The sequence below is a fragment of the Triticum aestivum genome, chromosome 1D, assembly GCF_018294505.1.
Source record: "Triticum aestivum cultivar Chinese Spring chromosome 1D, IWGSC CS RefSeq v2.1, whole genome shotgun sequence".
NCBI lineage: Eukaryota > Viridiplantae > Streptophyta > Magnoliopsida > Poales > Poaceae > Triticum > Triticum aestivum.
Window position 1 is genome coordinate 85,386,780 of NC_057796.1, and position 22,760 is coordinate 85,409,539.

Consider the following 22,760-nt stretch of genomic DNA (forward strand, 5'->3'; position numbering starts at 1 on the left):
TTGTCACAGCAACTGGAACTGGTCCAACAAATCCTTGTCCTCACCAAGCAACTGGTTCTATCTCTTATCTCTCTTTACTTATAGTATGCCTTCATGAAGTCATTGCCTGCTTACATGATCTGATTGGCTTCACTGTGTGAAGACTGTTGTTGTTTGGCTTCATACTATCTTCCATCCTGATCCATACTACCTAGCTGCTAATAGTCTTCGTGCTTTCACTTCATTGCTTACTTGACTATGGTCTGTCTAGTGTAGTCTACCTTCCGCTGCATATCAATAGGTTCATTTCTATTATTTGTCTTCGAAACTCCCATGTTTTGAAGACGTTCATAAAAATTGCCTATTCACCCCCCCCTCTAGTCGATAACTAGCACTTTCAATTGGTATCAGAGCAAGGTGCTCCCTTGTTGTGTGTGATTCGGTTTAACCACCTGGAGTTTTAGCTATGTCGACTTCAGGGATAATCAAAGTCTCCGATGCGTGCCCCGTCTTCGATGGCACTGATTACCCCTACTGGAAGAATAAGATGCGTATGCATCTTGAAGCCATTGATGTCGACCTCTGGTATGTCGTCAAGAACGGCGTTCCCAACGCCGGTGAAGGTGTCACTCCTGCTGATGTCAAGAGGTTCATTCAACTGGATAAGACTACCAAGAACATCATCTGTGGCCATCTGACCAAACGACAATATGGTCGTGTGAGTGCTCTGGAAATTGCGAAGCTAGTCTGGGACTAGCTCTCCAAAGTCAACGAAGGCGTCTCAACCCAGAGAGACTCAAGGATCAGTGTTCTTCACAATCTCTTCAACCGCTTCAAGAGAAATGACAATGAGAATGTCCAGCTTACATTTGATCGCCTCACTGATATCACAAATGAGCTTCACGCACTTGGCGCCACTGAGATCACCAAGCATGAAATCGTCAAGACACTCTTAAGATCGCTTGACAGCTCATTTGATACCCTGGCCCTGATGATTCAAGAACGTCCTGACTTCAAGACTCTCGATCCGTCTGACATACTTGAGAGGCTCAACACACATGAGTTCTAGCAATCTGAGAAGAGAGACAACTATGGTCCCAACTATGGCCGAACTCGCGCTTTGAAGGCAAAGGTTGTTTCCTCATCTGAAGAAGAATCTGACTACAGTTCTAAGGATCCTGAAGACATTGGAAAGGAGCTTGCTATGCTTGTGAAGCAGTTCCAGAAGATCACCAAGAAGAAAGGCTTCAGAAAGTCTTCAAGATCCAGCTCAAGAAATGATGAAGCTTCCACTCATGATCACAAGAAGAGAACATGCCACAAGTGCAAGAAACCTGGTCACTACATGTAGCGACCAGACCTCAGACAGTCTGTGCTTCTGTGCACCAGTGTCATCCCTAGATCAGTAATGCTGACACGCACAGTACAAATGGAGGATTTATAACAGAGTAGCAATCACACACTTATTACAACGAATATCTCAAAAGAGAATAAGTATGATAAATATGGCTTAAGGTCCAATACGATAACAGCGGAAGGCTTGGAAGATAAGTGAGTCCATCAACTCCAACGGCATCACTGATTATAAGACCACGACCTAAGGCACCTTACTCATCGTCTGAAAAGTCTGCAACATGAAACGTTGCAGCCCAAAAACGGGTCAGCACATGGAATATGCTGGCAATGTAACACATAGAGAATAATGAACATAATAATGCTATACTACATGCATATATGGCTGGTGGAAAGCTCTATGGTTACAGTTTTTGCGAAAAGCCAATTTTTCCCTACTGCAAAGGAATAAATTTTGTTTAACTATCATGGTGGTTGTGAAACATTGAGAAGGTACCTCCAACTCAATCCCAATTAAGTATCATCATTAACCCAACAAAATTAATTAAAGTAACATGGTGATGAGATTCACATGATAATCCAAGTACTAGATACTCAAGATGTCCATAACCGGGGACACGGCTAACCATGATTAGTTTGTACACTCTGCAGAGGTTTGTGCACTTTTCCCCACAAGACTCGATCGCCTCCGCTTGATTCTCGCACTACATGATGTTTGAGAAACGGATGACCGAGACACAGTCTTTCAGAAGCGTAAACTCTCTACTCTGGGTAGACCGTACCACCTACATCCCCTACATCTGCTAGTCTACCTCTTCAAGAGCTCACACAACTTAATCAACTATGCTAGAGCCCATAATAGCCTGTGGCTGCACACGGAAGTTTCTAGCATGAATAATCTCATGATCCCTTTGAGCCTGGGTGGCGGTCCATAGGATGATCACACGGGTACTCCGGGATATCCAAAAATACAGGCAGCACTGGGTTCTCCAGGTGCCTCAATCCACCCAGATGTGAGTTTTAGTTGCCACCTTAAGTAAACCATTAGTTAACAATCTCACATCTGTCGTGAATATCTCTCAAACCCAATCCACGTCTACAAGCATAGCATAGCGATATAAGCAACGTAGAAGTAACTCCCAAGGGTTTGATAGTAAAACAGGTAATAGGTACTACCTCAACTACTTCCCAATACCCACAATTTAATTAGATCCTAACCATGCAATGTTTGAGGATTGATCTAATGCAATAAAAACTGGGTATGGAAGAGTATGATCAAAGTGTTACTTGCCTTGCTGATGATCCGCGAACCTAGAGATTCGAAGTAGCAAGCGGCGCACTCCCGGGTACCTATCGCAAACAAACAAGCAAACAATAAGGACTCAACTAATGCACAAGTAAAACTCAAATAAAAGATCCAACCAGAAAGTTCAACTTAAGAACTCCGGTTTGCAAAAAGAATCAAATCGAACGAAGCAACGAAAACCAAACGGCAAAAGAAATGAGCTTCGTTTACTAATCTAGATCTAGGTCAAATTTTACAGTAGCAAAAACTTGTTTGAGTAGGTTAAACGGAAAGAGAATTTCGAGACGAAACTCTAGGCGCTTGAATCGCCTGATTCCGATAAACGAGCGAAAAGTTAAACGAAAACGAAGATCTGATCATAAATCACGATCTGGAATAATCGTGGAAAAATCCGACGAAAAAGAAAAACTGACGAACAGTTAAACGAACGAACGTTCGTTAACAGCGACAATCCGACGAACACGTTCGTTAAAACGAACGGGTCGGTGAACGTTCACTAAGTAATAAAACTGAAAAAAAAATAAACCGATCTGGAGAAAAACGAAAACTAGGGTTTAGAAAAAAAATAAACCGAATCGGTTTTTTTTTTAAAACCGGACTCGGCGGCGGCGGCTTCGGCTACCTCGGCGGGCAGCTCCGGCGGGGCGGCGGGGCTCCGGCGAGGCTCGGGCGGCGGCGGGGCGACGGCGACGGGCGGCGGCGGCGGGCGCTGCAGGCGGCTTCGGCGGCGGGTGCGGGTTGGGCGGCGGGGTGGGGAGAGGAGGCGGGGCTGGGGGTATTTAAGGAGGGGGAGGGGATGGCGTGGAGGAGGGGGCAAGGCGGCGGTGGGGGCGGCATCTCCGAGTGGGACTCGGGCGGCGCGGCGGCGTGCTCGGGAGGGAGACGACGCGGGGACGGGCCGGCCTGGCTCGGCTGGGCCTCGGCCCAGTCGGGCGCGGGTTTTTTTTTTAATTCGCCGAATTTAAAAAAATCGCAGAAAAATAAATAAAAATCCAAAAATGTTAAAACAAATTTTCCCCGTCTAATTAAAATAATTAGAACAAGGTGAACATTTTTTTGCTCAAAAATGCAGTTTTCAAAACATGCAATTTTTTAATGCAATTAAAATTGCAAAAATCCAAAAATCCAATATTTGATTTTAATATTTTTCCTCCAATATTTCAATTATTTTGGAGAAGTCATATTTTCTCCTCTCATTTATTTTAATATGAAATATTTTTCGGAGAGAAAAATAATTAAAACCAAAAATCCTCGTTTTATTATTTGATAAAAATCAAATATGAAAAATCGGGAAAATCCCCAACTCTCTCCGAGGGTCCTTGAGTTGCTTAGGATTTATCGAGGATTTGCCAAAATGCAATAAAATATGCTATGCAATGATGATCTAATGTATAACATTCCAAATTGAAAATTTGGGATGTTACAAACCTACCCCCTTAAGATGAATCTCGCCCTCGAGATTCGGGTTGGCTAGAAAATAGGTGAGAGTGGTTCTTCCGTAGATCTTCCTCTCGCTCCCAGGTGGCTTCATCTTCCGTATGGTGACTCCACTGGACTTTGCAAAACTTGATAACCTTACTGCGGGTGACTCGGCTGGCATACTCAAGAATCTTAACTGGTTTCTCCTCATAGGTCAAATCACTTTCCAGCTGAATCGCTTCCAGTGGCACTGTATCTCTCAGTGGTATCTCAGCCATCTCTGCGTGGCACTTCTTCAACTGGGAAACGTGAAATACATCATGAACTCCTGACAATCCTTCAGGCAATTCCAGCTTGTAGGCAACTTCTCCCATACGTTCCAAAACTCTGTATGGTCCTACAAAACGAGGCGCTAACTTTCCCTTAACTCCAAAGCGCTTCACTCCTCGAAGTGGTGATACTCGAAGATAAACTCTGTCTCCGACTTCGTGAACTGTCTCCTTACGTTTAGAATCCGCATAACTCTTCTGCCTGGACTGGGCTACCTTGAGCCTATCACGAATCAACCTCACTTTCTGTTCAGACTCCTTAATCAAATCTGGTCCAAACAACTGACGGTCTCCAACTTCGTCCCATAACAATGGTGTTCTACACCTCTTTCCGTACAAAGCTTCGAAAGGGGCCATCTTCAAACTGGTTTGATAACTGTTGTTGTAAGAAAACTCTGCATATGGCAAATTGTCGTCCCAACTAGATCCATAATCTAGCGCACAAGCTCTTAACATGTCTTCCAAAATCTGATTGACTCTCTCGGTCTGTCCATCTGTCTGTGGGTGAAAGGCTGTACTGAATTCTAGCCTGGTTCCCAAAGTTTCATGTAACTGATTCCAAAACTTCGAGGTAAACTGGGTTCCTCTATCTGATACAATGGTCCTCGGAACTCCATGCAAACATACGATTCTGGTCATGTATATCTTTGCCAACTTAGCACTGGTGTAAGTGGTCTTCACTGGGATGAAATGAGCTACTTTCGTCAAACGGTCGACTACAACCCATATTGAGTCATAGCCTGAACGAGTCCTGGGCAATCCCGTGATAAAATCCATGCCTAGTTTATCCCACTTCCATTCGGGTATCGGCAATGGTTGTAGCAATCCCGCTGGCTTCTGATGTTCTGCCTTCACTCTCTGACATACATCACAAACTGCTACATACTCCGCAATATCCTTCTTCATTCCGGTCCACCAGAAAGTATCCTTCAAATCCAAATACATCTTGGTATTTCCTGGGTGAATCGAATACGGTGAATCATGGGCCTCTTGCAAGATCAACTTCCTGATCTCCGGATCATTGGGCACATAAACGCGGTCCTCAAACCATAAGGTATCGTGCTCATCCTCACGAAATCCCTTGGCTTTTCCTTTGCTCAACTTTTCCTTTATCTCGTCAATCTCCTTGTCTGTCTTCTGAGCTTCTCTGATCTTTTCCATCAAGGTAGACTGAATCTCCAACGTTGCTAAATAGCCTCTTGGAACTATCTCCAAACATAGCTCGCGAAGATCCTCGGCTAACTCCTGGGGTAACTCTCCTGTCATGAGTGTGTTGACATGGCTCTTGCGGCTCAACGCATCTGCTACTACGTTAGCCTTCCCTGGGTGATAATGCAATCTCATATCATAGTCCTTAATAAGCTCCAACCATCTCCTCTGCCTGAGATTTAACTCCTTCTGCGTGAAAATGTACTTCAAACTCTTGTGATCCGTGTACACCTCACAATGGTTTCCGATGAGAAAATGTCTCCATGTCTTCAACGCATGCACTACGGCTGCTAATTCCAAATCATGCGTGGCATAATTCTTCTCATGGGGTTTAAGTTGTCGTGAAGCGTATGAAACAACTCTTCCTTCCTGCATAAGCACTGCTCCAAGTCCTCGACGAGAAGCGTCGCAATAAACTTCATAATCCTTGCGTTGATCTGGCAGAATCAACACTGGTGATGTAACCAATCTTTTCTTCAACTCTTGGAAACTAGCTTCACATTCCTCCGTCCAATTGAATTTGGTGTCCTTCTTCAATAGCTCAGTCATGGGCTTTGCAATCTTCGAGAAATTCTCGATGAACCTCCGGTAGTATCCTGCAAGTCCAAGAAAACTCCGGATCTCTCCAACTGACGTGGGTGATTCCCAACTTGTTACTGTGTCAACTTTGGCGGGGTCTACTGCTATTCCTTCTCCGGATATAACATGTCCGAGGAATCCAACTTCCTTCAGCCAAAATTCACATTTGCTGAACTTCGCGTATAACTGGTGTTCTCTGAGCTTCTCAAGTACCAAATGCAAATGCTCCTTATGCTCTTCTTCATTCTTGGAGTAGACTAGAATATCGTCAATGAACACCACGACGAACTTATCCAAAAACTCCATAAACACTTTGTTCATCAGGTTCATGAAATAGGCAGGTGCGTTAGTCAGACCAAATGACATAACGGTATACTCATATAGCCCATACCTGGTGGTAAAAGCCGTCTTAGGTATATCCTGCTCTCGAATCTTTAACTGATGGTATCCTGATCGTAGATCGATCTTGGAAAATACCTTAGCTCCTTGTAAGCGGTCAAACAAATCATTGATCATCGGCAGTGGGTACTTGTTTTTGATGGTCACTTCATTCAATCCACGGTAATCAACAACCATCCTCAACGATCCATCTTTCTTCTCCACTAGAAGTACTGGTGATCCCCAAGGTGACGAACTTGGGCGAATATAGCCTTTATCCAATAACTCCTTAATCTGCTTCTTAATCTCCTCCAAATCTTTTGCGGGCATCCTGTACGGTCTCTTAGATATTGGCCCTGTGCCTGGCAAAAGTTCAATCAAGAACTCAATGTCTCTATCCGGTGGCATGCCTGGCAACTCTTCTGGAAATACATCCGGGTAATCCTTCACCACTGGTACTTCCTCCTGTACAACTCCTGATAAGGAATTCACTTGAGTCCTCTTCGGCACATGCCGGGATACATACTTAATCCTTCTTCCTTCTGGGGTGGTAAGCAAAATCGACTTACTGGCGCACTCAATGTTCCCTTCATACTTTGATAACCAATCCATGCCTAATATCACATCCAATCCTTGCGATTCCAATATTATTAGGTCTGAGGGAAACAGGTAGTTACCAATCCTTAATGGTAACCGTTCACACCATAAACTAGCCATATACTCTGCTCCTGGCGAGGTTACTAACATGGGTGACCTAAGGGCTTGGGTTGGCAGTTTATACTTATCCACAAATCCCCTTGATATGTATGAATGCGATGCACCAGTATCAAAAAGAACGAGTGCAGTAAATGACTTAACCATAAACTTACCTATTACTGCATCAGGCTGTGCTTCAACCTCTTCCACGCTCACATGGTTCACATGTCCTTTGTTGAAAGGGTTCGGCTTCTTCCCCTAGTTTCCATTGCCATTTCCATTCTGGGCTTCAGGACAATCAGTTGCATAATGTCCAGTCTTCTAGCACTTGAAACAACTAATGTGACTTAGATCCCTCTTGGCTGGGGTAGATGGGTTATTACGGTTCTGCTTGTTGCTTCCTCCATTCCCATTACCATTCTTGGAGCCATTATGGTTGTGCGAACTACCTCCTCCATGGGTATGCTGAAACTGTCCTCCCGGTTTCGGGGTAAAACGTGGCTTCTGCTGGGCTCCAGAATTATACTTCCCTTGTCCATACTTCCTCTTACGGTTTTCAATCTGCTGCTGCTTCCCTTCAATCATGAGTGCTCTATCTACCAACTCCTGGTAGTTGTTGAAGGTTGCTACCATTAGCTGCATGCTCAGCTCATCATTCAATCCTTCGAGAAACTTCTCCTGCTTGGCTGCATCTGTAGCAACGTCATCTGGTGCATAACGTGCTAACTTACTGAAATCCTCCACATACTGGCCTACGGTGCGTCCTCCTTGGCGTAGGTTACGAAACTCACGCTTCTTCATAGCCATAGCTCCTGCTGAAACATGGGCTGTACGGAAAGCTTGCTGAAACTGGTCCCATGTGACAGTGTCAATAGGGTGTGTGGCTGTGTAATTCTCCCACCATGATGCTGCGGGTCCATCAAGCTGATGTGCGGCAAAACGCACTCTTTCCGCATCTGTGCATCCTGCAGTGGCCAACTCCCTTCCAACTTTGCGGAGCCAATCATCTGCAACAATCGGCTCGGTGCTGCTGGAAAACACCGGCGGATTTAGCCTCAAGAAACGGGCTAAGTGATCAACAGGTGGTGGTGGTGGGTTGTTGTTGTTGTTGCCTTGGTTCTGTACTAACACTTGCATCAGGGCATTCTGTTGCTGAATCAACTGGGTGATCTCCGGTGGGAAAACAAATCCGGTGTCGCGTCTCGGAGGCATCTGATAGGTTAGAAAAGATGAGAGTTTAGAATAGAATGAGGTCTAGAGGGAAAACACTACCCATATGCTCATGAGACAAACACAATCAATATCACTCAATCAATTCAATCAAGGCATACAATCGATCTAACTAGCGTTACAAAAGTGCTTGAACTATACTATTATATGGGGGAAACTACTACTGATATGGTGGTCTACTAGAAATTCTGATCAGTCGAAGACTCCATGATATCTGCTCCAGCTTCATCAACAAAGTCATCTTCACTGGGGTCCGAGTCGGTGTCGTCGATGATGATGTAATTATCCGGGCAAGCGCATTCATCATCTTCTGCTTTTGATACTGGATTTCCCATGAATACTCCAATCTTCTTCTCCAGGTCGTCATTCTTCCCTACTAGTGTGACGATTTCCTCCAAATAATCCTCGCGTGTAGCCTTGAGTTCTTCCTCCAACTTTTTGATCTTCGTCAATGCCTTCTTCAGATCTATCTTGTCTGAGCACATCTGGTTCTCCTGGCGACGAATGTGTTGGTTTTGCTCCTGGATGAAAGCTGCAATTGATCCATCCTTCTTGGTGCTAATCATCTCCCATTGCTCGTCTCGGCGTCCACAAATCTGATAAATAGTATCCTTAAGCTCCCTGTGGTAGACTTCTCCAATGCGTCCCATAGAGATGTGGGCTGCCATGCTCTTCCCTAAACTCCAGGTTGGTGCTTCAAAAGCCAACTTTATAGGCTCAGTGACTGGCGCAAACGTCCTTCCTGGAACTTGAACTTGAATCTTCCAGCTCTCCTCTTCAGGTAATGTGGCGTTCTAGGTTCCGGTGATGCTTGGTATTCCTATGTTCAAGTACTTAGTGACTTCCTTCAAGTGTCGTCCAAAAGGCGTATCTTCATCTGGTTGCATGAACTTGCTCCTTGCATCCGCCATTCCTAAAAGAGTAGAAAGTGGAGAGGGGTCAGAAATGAGAAGAGAGAAGTGTTCTAGGGTTTAAGCTTAGTGGTCGTGTCCTACAGTCAGCGTGTGCTCTGATACCACCTTTGTAGCGACCAGACCTCAAACAGTCTGTGCTGCTGTGCACCAGTGTCATCCCTGGATCAGTAATGCTGACACGCACAGTACAAATGGAGGATTTATAACAGAGTAGCAATCACACACTTATTACAACGAATATCTCAAAAGAGAATAAGTATGATAAATATGGCTTAAGGCCATCTAATACGATAACAGCGGAAGGCTTGGAAGATAAGTGAGTCCATCAACTCCAACGGCATCACTGAGTATAAGACCACGACCTAAGGCACCTTACTCGTCGTCTGAAAAGTCTGCAACATGAAACGTTGCAGCCCGAAAACGGGTCAGCACATGGAATATGCTGGCAATGTAACACATAGAGAATAATGAACATAATAATGCTATACTACATGCATATATGGCTGGTGGAAAGCTCTATGGTTACAGTTTTGCGAAAAGCCAATTTTTCCCTACTGCAAAGGAATAAATTTTATTTAACTATCATGGTGGTTGTGAAACATTGAGAAGGTACCTCCAACTCAATCCCAATTAAGTATCATCATTAACCCAACAAAATTAATTAAAGTAACATGGTGATGAGATTCACATGATAATCCAAGTACTAGATACTCAAGATGTCCATAACCGGGGACACGGCTAACCATGATTAGTTTGTATACTCTGCAGAGGTTTGTGCACTTTTCCCCACAAGACTCGATCGCCTCCGCTTGATTCTCGCACTGCATGATGTTTTAGAAACGGATGACCGAGACACAGTCTTTCATAAGCGTAAACTCTCTACTCTGGGTAGACCGTACCACCTACATCCCCTACATCTGCTAGTCTACCTCTTCAAGAGCTCACACAACTTAATCAACTATGCTAGAGCCCATAATAGCTTGTGGCTGCACACGGAAGTTTCTAGCATGAATAATCTCATGATCCCTTTGAGCCTGGGTGGTGGTCCATAGGATGATCACACGGGTACTCCGGGATATCCAAAAATACAGGCAGCACTGGGTTCTCCAGGTGCCTCAATCCACCCAGATGTGAGTTTTTAGTTGCCACCTTCAGTAAACCATTAGTTAACAATCTCACATCTGTCGTGAATATCTCTCAAACCCAATCCACATCTACAAGCATAGCATAGCGATACAAGCAACGTAGAAGTAACTCCCAAGGGTTTGATAATAAAACAGGTAATAGGTACTACCTCAACTACTTCCCAATACCCACAATTTAATTAGATCCTAATCATGCAATGTTTGAGGATTGATCTAATGCAATAAAATTGGGTATGTAAGAGTATGATCAAAGTGTTACTTGCCTTGCTGATGATCCGTGGAGCCTAGAGATTCGAAGTAGCAAGCGGCGCACTCCGGGTACTCTATCGCAAACAATAAGTACTCATCTAATGCACAAGTAAAACTCAAATAAAAGATCCAACCAGAAAGTACAACTTAAGAACTCCGGTTTGCAAAAAGAATCAAATCGAACGAAGCAACGAAAATCAAACGGCGAGAGAACCAAGCTTCGTGTACTAATCTGGATCTAGGTCAAATTTTACAGTAGCAAAAACTTGTTTGAGTAGGTTAAACGGAAAGAGAATTTCGAGACGAAACTCTAGGCGCTTGAATCGCCTGATTCCGATAAACGAGCGAAAAGTTAAACGAAAACGAAGTTCTGATCAGAAATCGCGATCCGGAATAATCGCGGAAAAATCCGACAAAAAGAAAAACTAACGAACAGTTAAACGAACGAACTTTCGTTAACAGCGACAATCCGACGAACACGTTCGTTAAAACGAACGGGTCGGTGAACGTTCACAAAGTAATAAAACTGAAAAAAATAAACCGATCTGGAAAAAAACGAAAACTAGGGTTTAGAAAAAAATAAACCGAATCGGCTTTTTTTATAAAAAAACCGGACTCGGCGGCGGCGGCTTCGGCTACCTCGGCGGGCAGCTCCGGCGGGCGGCGGGGCTCGGGCTCGGCTCGGGCGGCGGCAGGGCGACGGCGGGAGGCGGCGGGCGGCGGCGCACGGCTGCGGGGCGGCGGCGGCGCGGCGGCGGCGGCGGGCGCTGCAGGCGGCGTCGGCGGCGGGTGCGGGTTGGGCGGCGGGGTGGGGAGAGGAGGCGGGGCTGGGGGGTATTTAAGGAGGGGGAGGGGTGGCGTGGAGGAGGGGGCAAGGCGGTGGGGGGGCGACGTCTCCGAGCGGGACTCGGGCGGCGCGGCGGCGTGCTCGGGAGGGAGACGACGCGGGGACGGGCCGGCCTGGCTCGGCTGGGCCTCGGCCCAGTCGGGCGCGGGTTTTTTTTAAAAAAAGAATTCGCCGAATCTAAATTAATCGCAGAAAAATAAATAAAAATCCAAAAATGCTAAAACAAATTTACCCCGTCTAATTAAAATAATTAGAACAAGGTGAACATTTTTTTGGCTCAAAAATGCAGTTTTGGAAACGTGCAATTTTTTTAATGCAATTAAAATTGCGAATAAAATCCAATATTTGATTTTAATATTTTTCCTCCAATATTTCCATTATTTTGGAGAAGTCATATTTTCTCCTCTCATTTATTTTAATATAAAATATTTTCGGAGAGAAAAATAATTAAAACCAAAAATCCTCGTTTTATTATTTGAAAAATCAAATATGAAAAATCGGGAAAATCCCCAACTCTCTCCGAGGGTCCTTGAGTTGCTTAGGATTTATCGAGGATTTGCCAAAATGCAATAAAATATGCTATGCAATGATGATCTAATGTATAACATTCCAAATTGAAATTTTGGGATGTTACACTACATCTCTGAGTGTCCACGGTGGGACAATGAGACCAAGAAGAAGAAGAAGAAGAAGAAGAAGAAGAAGAAGAAGAAGAAGAAGAAGAAGAGCAAGGAATATGATTCTGATGACAAGACGAAGAAGAAATCCTCAAAGTCTTCTTCCAAGTCTTCATCATACAAGAAGAGCTCATCCGGCAAGGCTCGTGCGTTTGTTGGCAAGGAGATGGATTCAGAGGAGGACTCTGCATCTGAGGAGGCGGAGGTGGAGTCTGAAGAGGAATCTGATTCAGGCGTGGCAAGCCTAGCTCTAGCTTCAGCATACGTCGCCAAGTCCATCTTCAACACTGAAGACAATGGCCTCGTCAACAACGCTGATGCTAATGATGAGGATGACTCTGCACCCACCTACTGCTTCATGGCACGTGGTGCCAAGGTAAACTCACGCGATGCTTACTTTCAAACATCAAGTGACGATGACTCTGAATGTGAATCTAAACCTAGCTACAAAACACTTGCTAAAATTGCAACTGAACAACAGAATGCCATGGAACATATTCAAAAGTTGTTAGACAAAAGCGATGACCTGTTGGACACGGAAATGACCCGATCTCAATCCTTAATTGAAGACATAAAAAATCTTCATGTTAAGTACAAAGAACTTGAAAGTCGTCATGAAACGCTCTCAACAACTCATGAAAAGCTTTCCTGCGATTATCTTCAAAGGAAGCAAGAACTTGAGAGCATCTCATGAAGATCTTCAAAAGGAGAACGAGTCTCTTCGCGCTCAACAGATCAGTTCCGCTCAGGAAGGATTTGAACCACCATGCCTAAAATGTCTTGAGCATGATAACGTTGTCTCTGTTGCTGAATGTTCTACTGCTGCTACTGTTGCAATATCTTCAACTGTTGATGTGGTAACTAACCCCTCTACTGAGGACACCACTACTATTGCTGATGAGAACGCCAGGTTGAAGACATTGCTTGAGACTGGAATGTACAAAAGTCTCAAAGGGCATCAAACACTATGTTATCTCCTCAAAAAGCATATTCTGAACCGAAACCCTAGGAAAGAGGGTGTTGGGTTCGAGAGGAAAATGAATGTAGATGGTTCTTACTGGAAGCCTGAGCAGTACCCCAAAACCACATGGGTTGCTGCAAAGGGACCTTCAGTGGATCCATCTACCTTATCTGGCTTCACTTGTGCTAACCCGATTATCATTGATGAATCCTTTGATGCAAACTATAAACTGTTTAAGAATCAGAATGAAGTGTTTGCCAGGTATATTGGTACTAACTGCAGGAATGGACCACCTATGAAGAAGATCTGGGTGCCCAAAAGTTGTCTCGAGAATCTTCCTGTGAATGTCATCATGACACCACCTGGGAAGAAGACAAACCCCAGACCAAAGGCTTCATACAGACAGAGGACTCACCAGAGTCACCCTAACGCCAATTTTTTGCAGGGAAACCATACTCAGACTTGTGAACATGAGTGTGTTTCCACAAACCGCTATGTTCATAAGACCAAGAACTATTCTGCTTATTCCTATGAGTATTATTCACCACCTACAAGGCTATTTGCTAGGGCTCCAAAGCCGAAGTTCTCAGATGCTGCACTTAGACTCATTGCTTCTAAGCCACCCCTGAAGATGTGGGTGGTTAAGAAAAATTAACTCTCTTTTGCAGGGAAAGGTCTCCAGCCGGAAATCAAAGGCGTCTGATGCTTATGCTGGGGACCTAAAATTTCTTGTGGGGCGCAAGATAAAATGCCCAAATGGTCTTACTACGTATTTTGTTCCTGGATTCCTTGATAGTCATCCGATCTACCCTAACCAGGATCTGAACTTTGATAATATGCGTGTTCGTCAAATGTTTATGCTTCACATTTCCCTTGGTGAAGCCTATCCCCCTAACTGCACTATAGGGTACGATACCAAAGGCTTCTGAGTGGATTATGGACAGTGGATGCACTAACCACATGACTGGTGATCGAAGTCTTCTCATGGACTCAACCTTACGTCCATCTGACAAGAGTCACATCACATTTGCTGACACTAGTAAAAGCAAGGTATTGGGTCTAAGTAGAGTTGCAATCTCAAAGGATCAGCACATGGATAAAGTGATGCTTGTTGAATCCCTTGGTTTCAACTTAATGTCTGTCTCAATGCTTTGTGACCTGAACATGATTGTGATATTTGTAAAATATCGTTGCCTTGTGCTTATGGAATCTGACAAATCTCTAGTCTTTGAAGGATATCGAAAAGACGATTTGTACATGGTAGATTTCTCAGTAGGACCACAGTTGGTCGTATGTCTTCTAGCAAAGGTGTCAGAGTGCTGGCTTTGGCATCGAAGGCTAGGGCATGCTGGCATGAGGAACTTGTACACTCTCGCGAAGAAGAAACATGTCGTAGGCATTGAGGGCATCAAGTTCAAGAAGGATCATATGTGTGGTGCCTGCGAAGCTAGAAAGATGACAAGGGCCAAGCATCCCTCGAAGACAATCATGATGACATCTCAACCCTTCGAGCTACTTCACATGGACTTATTTGGCCCTACTCACTACTCTACTCTTACTACCACTGCTTGCCTCTATGGCTTCGTCATTGTTGATGATTATTCAAGATACACATGGGTGCATATAATCCTTTACAAGAATGAAGTGCAGGATGTCTTCGGACGATTCGCCAATCGTGCCATGACGAACTATGGCATCAAGATCAAGCACATCAGAAGTGACAACGGCATAGAGTTCAAAAACACCGGCCTCGACACTTATCTTGATACATTGGGCATCACTCATGAGTTCTCAGCTCCATACACACCTCAGCAGAATGGCATCGTGGAGCGCAAGAACAGAACACTCATTGAGATGGCTTGGACGATGCTTGATGAGTACAATACTCCAAGGAAGTTCTGGCCTGAAGCTATTTATACTACATGCCACATCATCAACCGTGTTTACCTTCATAAGCTTCAAAAGAAGACATCCTATGAGCTCCTAACTGGTAAGAAGCCAAATGTCAGTTACTTCAGAGTATTTGGTGCTAGGTGCTGGATAAGGATCCACATCACACTTCAAAATTTGCACCGAAAGCACATGAAGGTTTTATGCTTGGCTACGGAAAGGATTCGCAATCCTACAGAGTCTTCAACCTCTTTCACTATAAAGTGGTTGAAATTGTGGATGTGCGGTTCGATGAGACTAACGGCTCGCAAAGAGAGCACCTGCCAAATGTGCTAGATGAAGTCCCACCTAGTGAATCCATCAAGCTTATGGGTACTGGAGAAATCATACCTTCAGAGTCACAGGCTGAAGAGGAACTTATCATTTCTGCATCAAGTCAACCTGAAGATACTGCTCAGCCTAAAGCCAATGCCGAAGACGAAGACAATGATCAGCACGGGCAAAATCTTCGTCCAGTTCATCCTCATGTTGCAAATGAAGTTCAGATTGAGAAAATAATTGATAGCATCAATGCACCTGGTCCCCTCACTCGTTCAAGAGCAACACAACTAGCAAATTTCTATGGGCAGTTTGCATTTGTCTTTATATCTGAACCCAAGAAAGTTGTTGAAGCCTTCATGGAACCAGAATGGATTCAAGCTATGCAAGAAGAGCTTCAATACTTCGAGCTGAACAATGTATGGGAACTCGTCAAGCGTCCTGATCCTCGCAAGCACAATATCATAGGCACCAAATGGATCTATCGCAACAAACAAGATGAGCATGGTCAAGTTGTCAGAAACAAGGCTCATCTCGTTGCTCAAGGATACACTCAAGTTGAAGGGATTGACTTCGATGAAACGTTTGCTCCGGTGGCTAGGCTTGAAGCCATTCGCATACTGCTGGCCTATGCCAACCATCACAACATCCTGCTGTACCAAATGGATGTGAAGAGTGCTTTTCTCAATGGCAAGATTGAAGAAGAAGTGTATGTTGCACAATCACCTGGCTTTGAAGTCCCAAAACATCCTGACATGGTATACAAGCTCAATAAGGCACTGTATGGCCTCAAACAAGCCCCTCACGCTTGGTATGACACACTCAAAGACTTCCTGAAGAGCAAAGGCTTCAAACCTGGTTCCCTGGATCCCACTCTCTTCACGAAGACATACGACGGTGAACTGTTTGTATGCCAGATCTATGTGGATGACATTATCTTCGGCTGCACTGACAAGAGATACAGTGATGAGTTTGGACACATGATGCAAGAGCAATATCAGATGTCCATGATGGGTGAGCTGAAATTCTTCCTTGGTCTTCAAATCCCTCAGCAAAGCAACGCCATCTTCATATCTCAAGAGAAATACCTCAAAGATTGCATGAAGAAGTTTGGAATGCAAGACTGCAAAGGTACACGACGCCAATGCCAACCAAAGGTCAATTGGGTCCCGACGACAATGGTAAAGAGTTCGATCAAAAGGTATACCGCTCCATGATTGGTTCCTTACTCTATTTATGTGCATCTAGGCCAGATATAATGCTTAGCGTTTGCATGTGTGCCCGATTCCAAGCGACACCAAAGGAGTCGCATCACTTAGCAGTGAAGCGAATTCTTCGATATTTGGCTTACACCCCAACACTAGGATTATGGTATCCAAAGGGCTCAGAGTTTGATCTAGTTGGATTCTCAGATGCTGATTATGTTGGTGACAAGGTTGATCGCAAGTCTACATCAGGCACATGTCACTTTCTTGGACGATCTCTTGTCTGTTGGTCTTCAAAGAAGCAGAACTGCGTATTTCTCTCCACTGCTGAATCTGAATACATTGCTGCTGGATCTTGCTGTGCTCAGCTTCTATGGATGAAGCAAACTCTCAAGGACTATGGCATCCATCTGAAGCACGTGTCACTTTACTGCGACAATGAAAGCGTCATCAAGATTGCCAACAACCCAGTTCAGCACTCGAAGACAAAGCACATTCAGATCCGTCATCACTTTCTCAGAGATCATGTCATGAAGGAAGATATTGTTATCATTCGCGTTAACACTGAAGAGCAATTGGCAGATATCTTCACAAAGCCCTTGGATGAGAAAAGGTTTTGCAAGTTGCGGTATGAGCTAAATATCTTAGAATCCTCAAATGTCCTGTGATTGGACACACATCCTAACGCTTATGCATGTTGATGACTTAGATGTGCAACACACGATGTAACGTATGTTTTCAATCAATGAAGGCATACACACTAAGTGTGAATACATTAACGCGGAATTTGACTTCGGAGCGCTACGATAATTGTGCGTCGTGTCTGCGTCTAATACTTCCTATACGGTGGGTAACGCCACCACCAAACTCTTGTTTGAAGTGTTTTAATTGGGTCACATTTGCATAATCTTCGCATTGGGTTTGTCTTCAACATTGATTTGCCTTCGCGTTTATCTTCACAATGTTGAGTTGGTCTTATGATGACATATAAATATATATAGAGTAGCACTATTCTAATCCCAAGATTAGAACGCTCTATATAAGGCGACCAGGTGTTCCCGAATTTCCTAAAACGCAAAAAAAAAAAATAAAAAAAATCCCTCCCACCCCCATCCAACTCCTGCACCACCTCTGCCCGATTCCCCACGACCACCTCCCATCACTGGCTCCGATCTGACGCGGCTCCCGCTGCCAGCCCCCTGGCACCGGCGTTGCTCCCGCCGCCGGCCGATGCACGTCCCGCCGACGCCCCCCGACCTAGCTACCGCCGCCGCCTACCACAAAGGCCACCATGGCCGCCACTCCCCCGTCGGCCTCGCGTAGCCCCACCCCACCAGCCTCGCGCCGCCCCTCCCCGCTGGCCCCGCGCGTCGCCTGGATCGCCTCGCCACCGGACGCCCACGCCGCCGTCCTCCGCCACGGCCGTGCTCCTCCCGGTGATGTGCGTCACCAGCGCCAGGATCCCCACCTTCTCCCACATGTCGCGCGCCCCTCCCCACCGGCCTCGCTTCCGCACACGGCCACTGCCTGACCCACCCGCGAAGGCCACCAGTCACCCATTGCTCCGGTCGCCGCCCAAAAATCCAGATGCAGTTCAGGGACTTTTGCTGCTGCAGGTCGCACCGCTCTACCCACCAGCATCACAGCCGTGAAGGTCGCCTCTTCCCCTGCCCTTGCTCTGCATCTAGTAGGCCAAAATTATACATCTGTATTTCCAAGCATTGCACCGTGAGGCTCAAGTTCCGCAGAAGTTCACGTACAGTAGAGCGTTGTCTCTATTTTGACAGCAAGATTAATTAGATCGGTGTCTTTCAGTTATAATGCTAATACAAAAATGCGTCCACTTCCTGAATATGCATCTTCCTTTGCTTTAATCTTCCCCGATCCTTGTTTGATTTGAGATTTTAACACCAAACTAGAGAAGCAAAAGTCATAGTTTGAAACTGAATTGTCCCATGAGCCATGAAGTCTTAAGATTGTTAGTTGACCTCCAACATGGACCGTGCACCCTTCCCCCTTAAGCATGTATATTCCTTATTTAACAAGCACAGATTGGAGCTCATTTGCGAACTGATCATCAAAATTACAACCTAGTTTCTCATCAAACAATCAATGTCTGGGCAGGTTAGTCGGGATTACATACTAATGCAAAAGAAAATACTGTTTTAATTGCTGCCACGGGAAATCGTTGTGCAAGTAATTGTCACAAGAGATTTGAAGAGCATAGTTTCTCTATTTGCATGATCTTACTTAGATGTGGACCTGGAGATAGATAGCCTCAGGCACGAACTTGGAGAATGCCTTAACTTAAATAAACATGATTAGTGAGTTGGACGATCTTACTTTTCATCTGGATTTTAATCAGTGGTGTCGATGCTGCCAGTGTGCCGATGCGGCCCCTGCACCGTCCAATAGCGACCGTCGCGCAGTCCAACCTCGCCTGCGCGTGCAGTGCCTCGTCATCCACTCGCTCGCGTAGATCCTTTGCGGGACGCCGGCTGCGTGCTACTCGGCACTTCCCGCAGCTCCTCTCACTGCTAACTATAGTCTGGAATGCGTCTGCATGAGCTCCATGACGGGCTATATATGGAGGCTACGGAACAACTAGATTTTGACTTATTTTAATTTGTGAATTTCTACTACTGCCGATAGAGAGGAGACCAACAATGGTATTTTTCTCTGAACTTTCATCTATATGTGTTGAGATTATGTCTTCAGGCCATGGCTATTAATTCTCCCTGAACTTTTTTGTGCACCTGGTCATTTTCAGGCTACAGCTATTTTCTCTCTGAACACTTCTAGGGGCTAAAAAAGGCAGGGTGATGTAGAAGTGGCGAAGCAGCCATCAGTGAGGAGCAATGGCACTGTTGGATGAACTTCACATGTCAATGCCTCAGCGAAAATGGCTTTGTGTAGTTTTGTATTTTAGTGCAAGCACTCTCAACTCCTTGAAACCGCCCGACACCCAGCTGATGTGTGTAAGTGTCTTGCCAATTCGCTTTGGCCTACAGAAGCTACTGCTATTTGTGTCTACATCAGAACTCGGATGTCTGGAGAAAAAATGCTAGTTGCATCACATTTGTTTGTGTTCATCCTATGAAAAAACTGGCCATTGTTGCAGGTCGGCTTCGCCAGATGCGTCTGTTCAGCTGCAAAAAAACGAGCATTATATACTGTTGTCAAGTTTGCTCACTTGTTGGAATGAAAAAACGACCGAAGGACAAAAGAAACTGTTCGAGAAGGTCAAAAGTATGTTTATATTTTCTGGAACACCGACACTCTCTTGACATCATTGGTTATCGAATAAGTGTTGTCCATCGTTTTCATCAATGCCTTAATTGATGAAAAGAATGCTGCTGCTCGCTTCCAGTGCTATGTGTGTGTTAGAACATCTCTGTGTCTCACCTATCTTAGCTGTTCTCCTACTCTCTAAGGTACTATCTTAAGCTTGTACAACATGTTAGAACAAATGAAAATGTACTAATCTGAAGTTCAGGGATGATAAAGAAAGAAGACATGGGATCTAGGATCTTGTGATTTTCCATGAGGTGTTGCAGCAAAAACTCTGCTTTGATTTGGAAGTTGTGAAGTATCAGACTAGAACATTTTTATCTCAATCATGCATATAGTAAGTTGCAAAGCTTCTCTGAACATTTCTTTGCTATGTGCAGACTCGGACGACCTCCCCGCACCATCCTTCTCCCGTTGCGACCACCCCTTCTGCCACGTCTCCCACGACCACTGCTGGTGCTACCTCCCGGCCATATGAAATGGGGTTGCTGCAGTCCGCATTGTGCTACACCAGTAGGACGGCTCCTTAAGATCGTGCCACTCGTCCTTCTTCCATCGACCATGGTCGCCATCACCGTCAGTAAAGATGTACTCCATGATCAATGTGTTTGCTGGGCGCGCTTGATGCATACGAGCGCCTCACACTGCGCTCCAGGGAAGTAGCGGGGGGCAGGAACTGGCTGCACACTCGCTGCTTTTGGCATGGCCCAGTGGTGGTTCGCCAGGCGGCAGGTCATGTTTATGTGAGCTAGAAGTAAGAGTGTGAAGCGTTACATAGGTTGCTTTGCTCATGGGTTTGAGTGAACGAAATATACATGCATGGGAAATGTTAATGTGCCTTATTAGTGAGTATGTTGGTTGTGTCACCGTGTCATCTAGGACAACTAGTAACACCACTGATTTTGGAAAATGTAAATTAAAATGTTAACGTTCAGTTACGACAGACTAGAAATATATATTATGTTGGTCTTTTTATAGAGAAATTTATATTCTATTGGTTAGATTTGCCATCCGTGAAAAGCCCCTAGGTACCATTTCCTTTGTCACCAGTCAGCTATACTTCCAAAACCTATCTTCTAGCCAGTTATGTTTGTTTTAGAGTCCTAATTCTTCCAGTTAAAATACGAGAAAACTGATTTTACCCGTTTCTAAAAAAACTAGAAGTTCAATTCAAATAGCGGAGCGGTTCAATGTTTATTACAATATCAAGAGTCCAAATTACAAAAATAGAGCAGTTCAATATCTATAAAAACTCAAATTTTATTTATTAGTAAAGAAAGAAAATCAAGAAGTTCTAATTAAAATAACAAAGTAGTTAAATGTATACGGAAAACTCAAATGGTTTCCTTTCGGAACTTCAATTTAAAAGAAATGTTTGATGCTTATTTAAACCCTTATTTTTTCCTGAAGAATAAAACTAAGAAGTTGAAATTAAAATAACAGAGAAGTTCAAAATATATAAAAAAACTCAGATTTGTTGCAAAAAGTTCACATGCACCTCCGTGCACGGTTCAGAATTTATATTGCGGGACGTCCGACCTCCAATTACATGTTTTACAAATGGCAAAAAATTATGCCCGACCTTCAATTGCGTGTAATTTGACGTATACACAAAAATGCGACAGAAGTTCATAGTAAAAACAACGAGAAGTTCAAGTACTGTAAGGAATGCATTTCAGGTGAGAATAAAAGTATAGAAAAATAAAAGTTTAAAAGGTTTGTTGAAAGAAGTTCAAGTGCTCTTTCCGGAGAAGTTCAAAAATTCTTGCGAGAAAGGTTCACCTTGTATTTCCATGTTTTATTTTTTCCGTATAAAAATCAAATACAATTCTTTACTCAAAATATAAAAAAGGTGAAGTTCAAATTGAAATAACAGAGAAGTTCGGAGTTTATTAAAACCTAGGATTTACCTGTTCAAAAAATAAAAAACACAACACCATTTTTTGCACTGTAAAAAACAACTCATAAACGAAAAAATGGTTGCTGGAAGTTCAAGTGCTCGGCGAGGAAAAGTTCAAAAAATTCTTGTGAGAGAGGTTCACCGTGTATTTAGATGTCCAAAATACATAAAAAATATGTTATTTTTTGTGTTCTAAAATAATTCTCTCAAACCAGAGAGAAGTTCAAAGTGATAAAAACCGGAAGTTCACGTACTACATTGTGTGTATTTCATATAAGAAAAATACAGTAAAGTGAAACAAAGTGAAGTTCAAACAGACATGCCCCAGAAGTTCAACTACTTCACGCAGTGCAAAAAACAGCACGTCAAATAACAGCACATCAAAAACAAAGTGAAGTTCAAACAGACATGCCCGAGAAGTTCAACTACTTCACACAGTGCATTTCCATTCGCGATGAAGGCATGAATCATGATCTCGTCATTTTCTAATTTATTTTAAAATGGCAAGAATATCATTTGTGTAAGTTCAAGTCCTCAGTCGGAGAAAATTTAAAAAATTATTGTGAAAGAGGTTTGTACAAAAGGAATATCATTTGTGTAACATTGACGAATGGATGAGAAAATTATAAATGAAAATACGTCACAGAAGTTCAACGTGAAAACAGCCAGAAGTTCCACTACTACACTGAATGAATTTCAGTTGTAAAACTTTTAAAATCGTCGCGAGTATGAAAAAATGATCAACACGGGAAAGTTGCGTGTTTACAGCAGCTTTCCATCGATATATCACTTGTGCAATTCCAGTGAGTGGATGGAGAGCTACGAGCAAAAAAAGCACGTGAAAAAATAGAGTGAAGTTCAAGTAGACATGCCGAGAACTTCAAG

The 22,760-nt window shown here is 44.0% G+C and overlaps 1 long non-coding RNA gene across 5 annotated transcripts; it reads left to right on the top strand.

Annotated features, from left to right (window-relative positions):
• Positions 1–17,779: 17,779 nt before the first annotated feature.
• LOC123180485 (uncharacterized) lies at positions 17,780–20,950 on the top strand. 5 transcript variants are annotated; one of them, XR_006491067.1, is made up of 3 exons: positions 17,780–19,662; positions 19,806–20,232; positions 20,356–20,950. It is a non-coding gene; the product is annotated as an uncharacterized lncRNA (long non-coding RNA). The 5 variants fall into 5 exon arrangements; XR_006491068.1 differs by having other exon boundaries at positions 19,806–20,118; positions 20,181–20,950; XR_006491065.1 differs by having other exon boundaries at positions 19,806–19,933.
• The last annotated feature ends 1,810 nt before the right edge of the window (positions 20,951–22,760 follow it).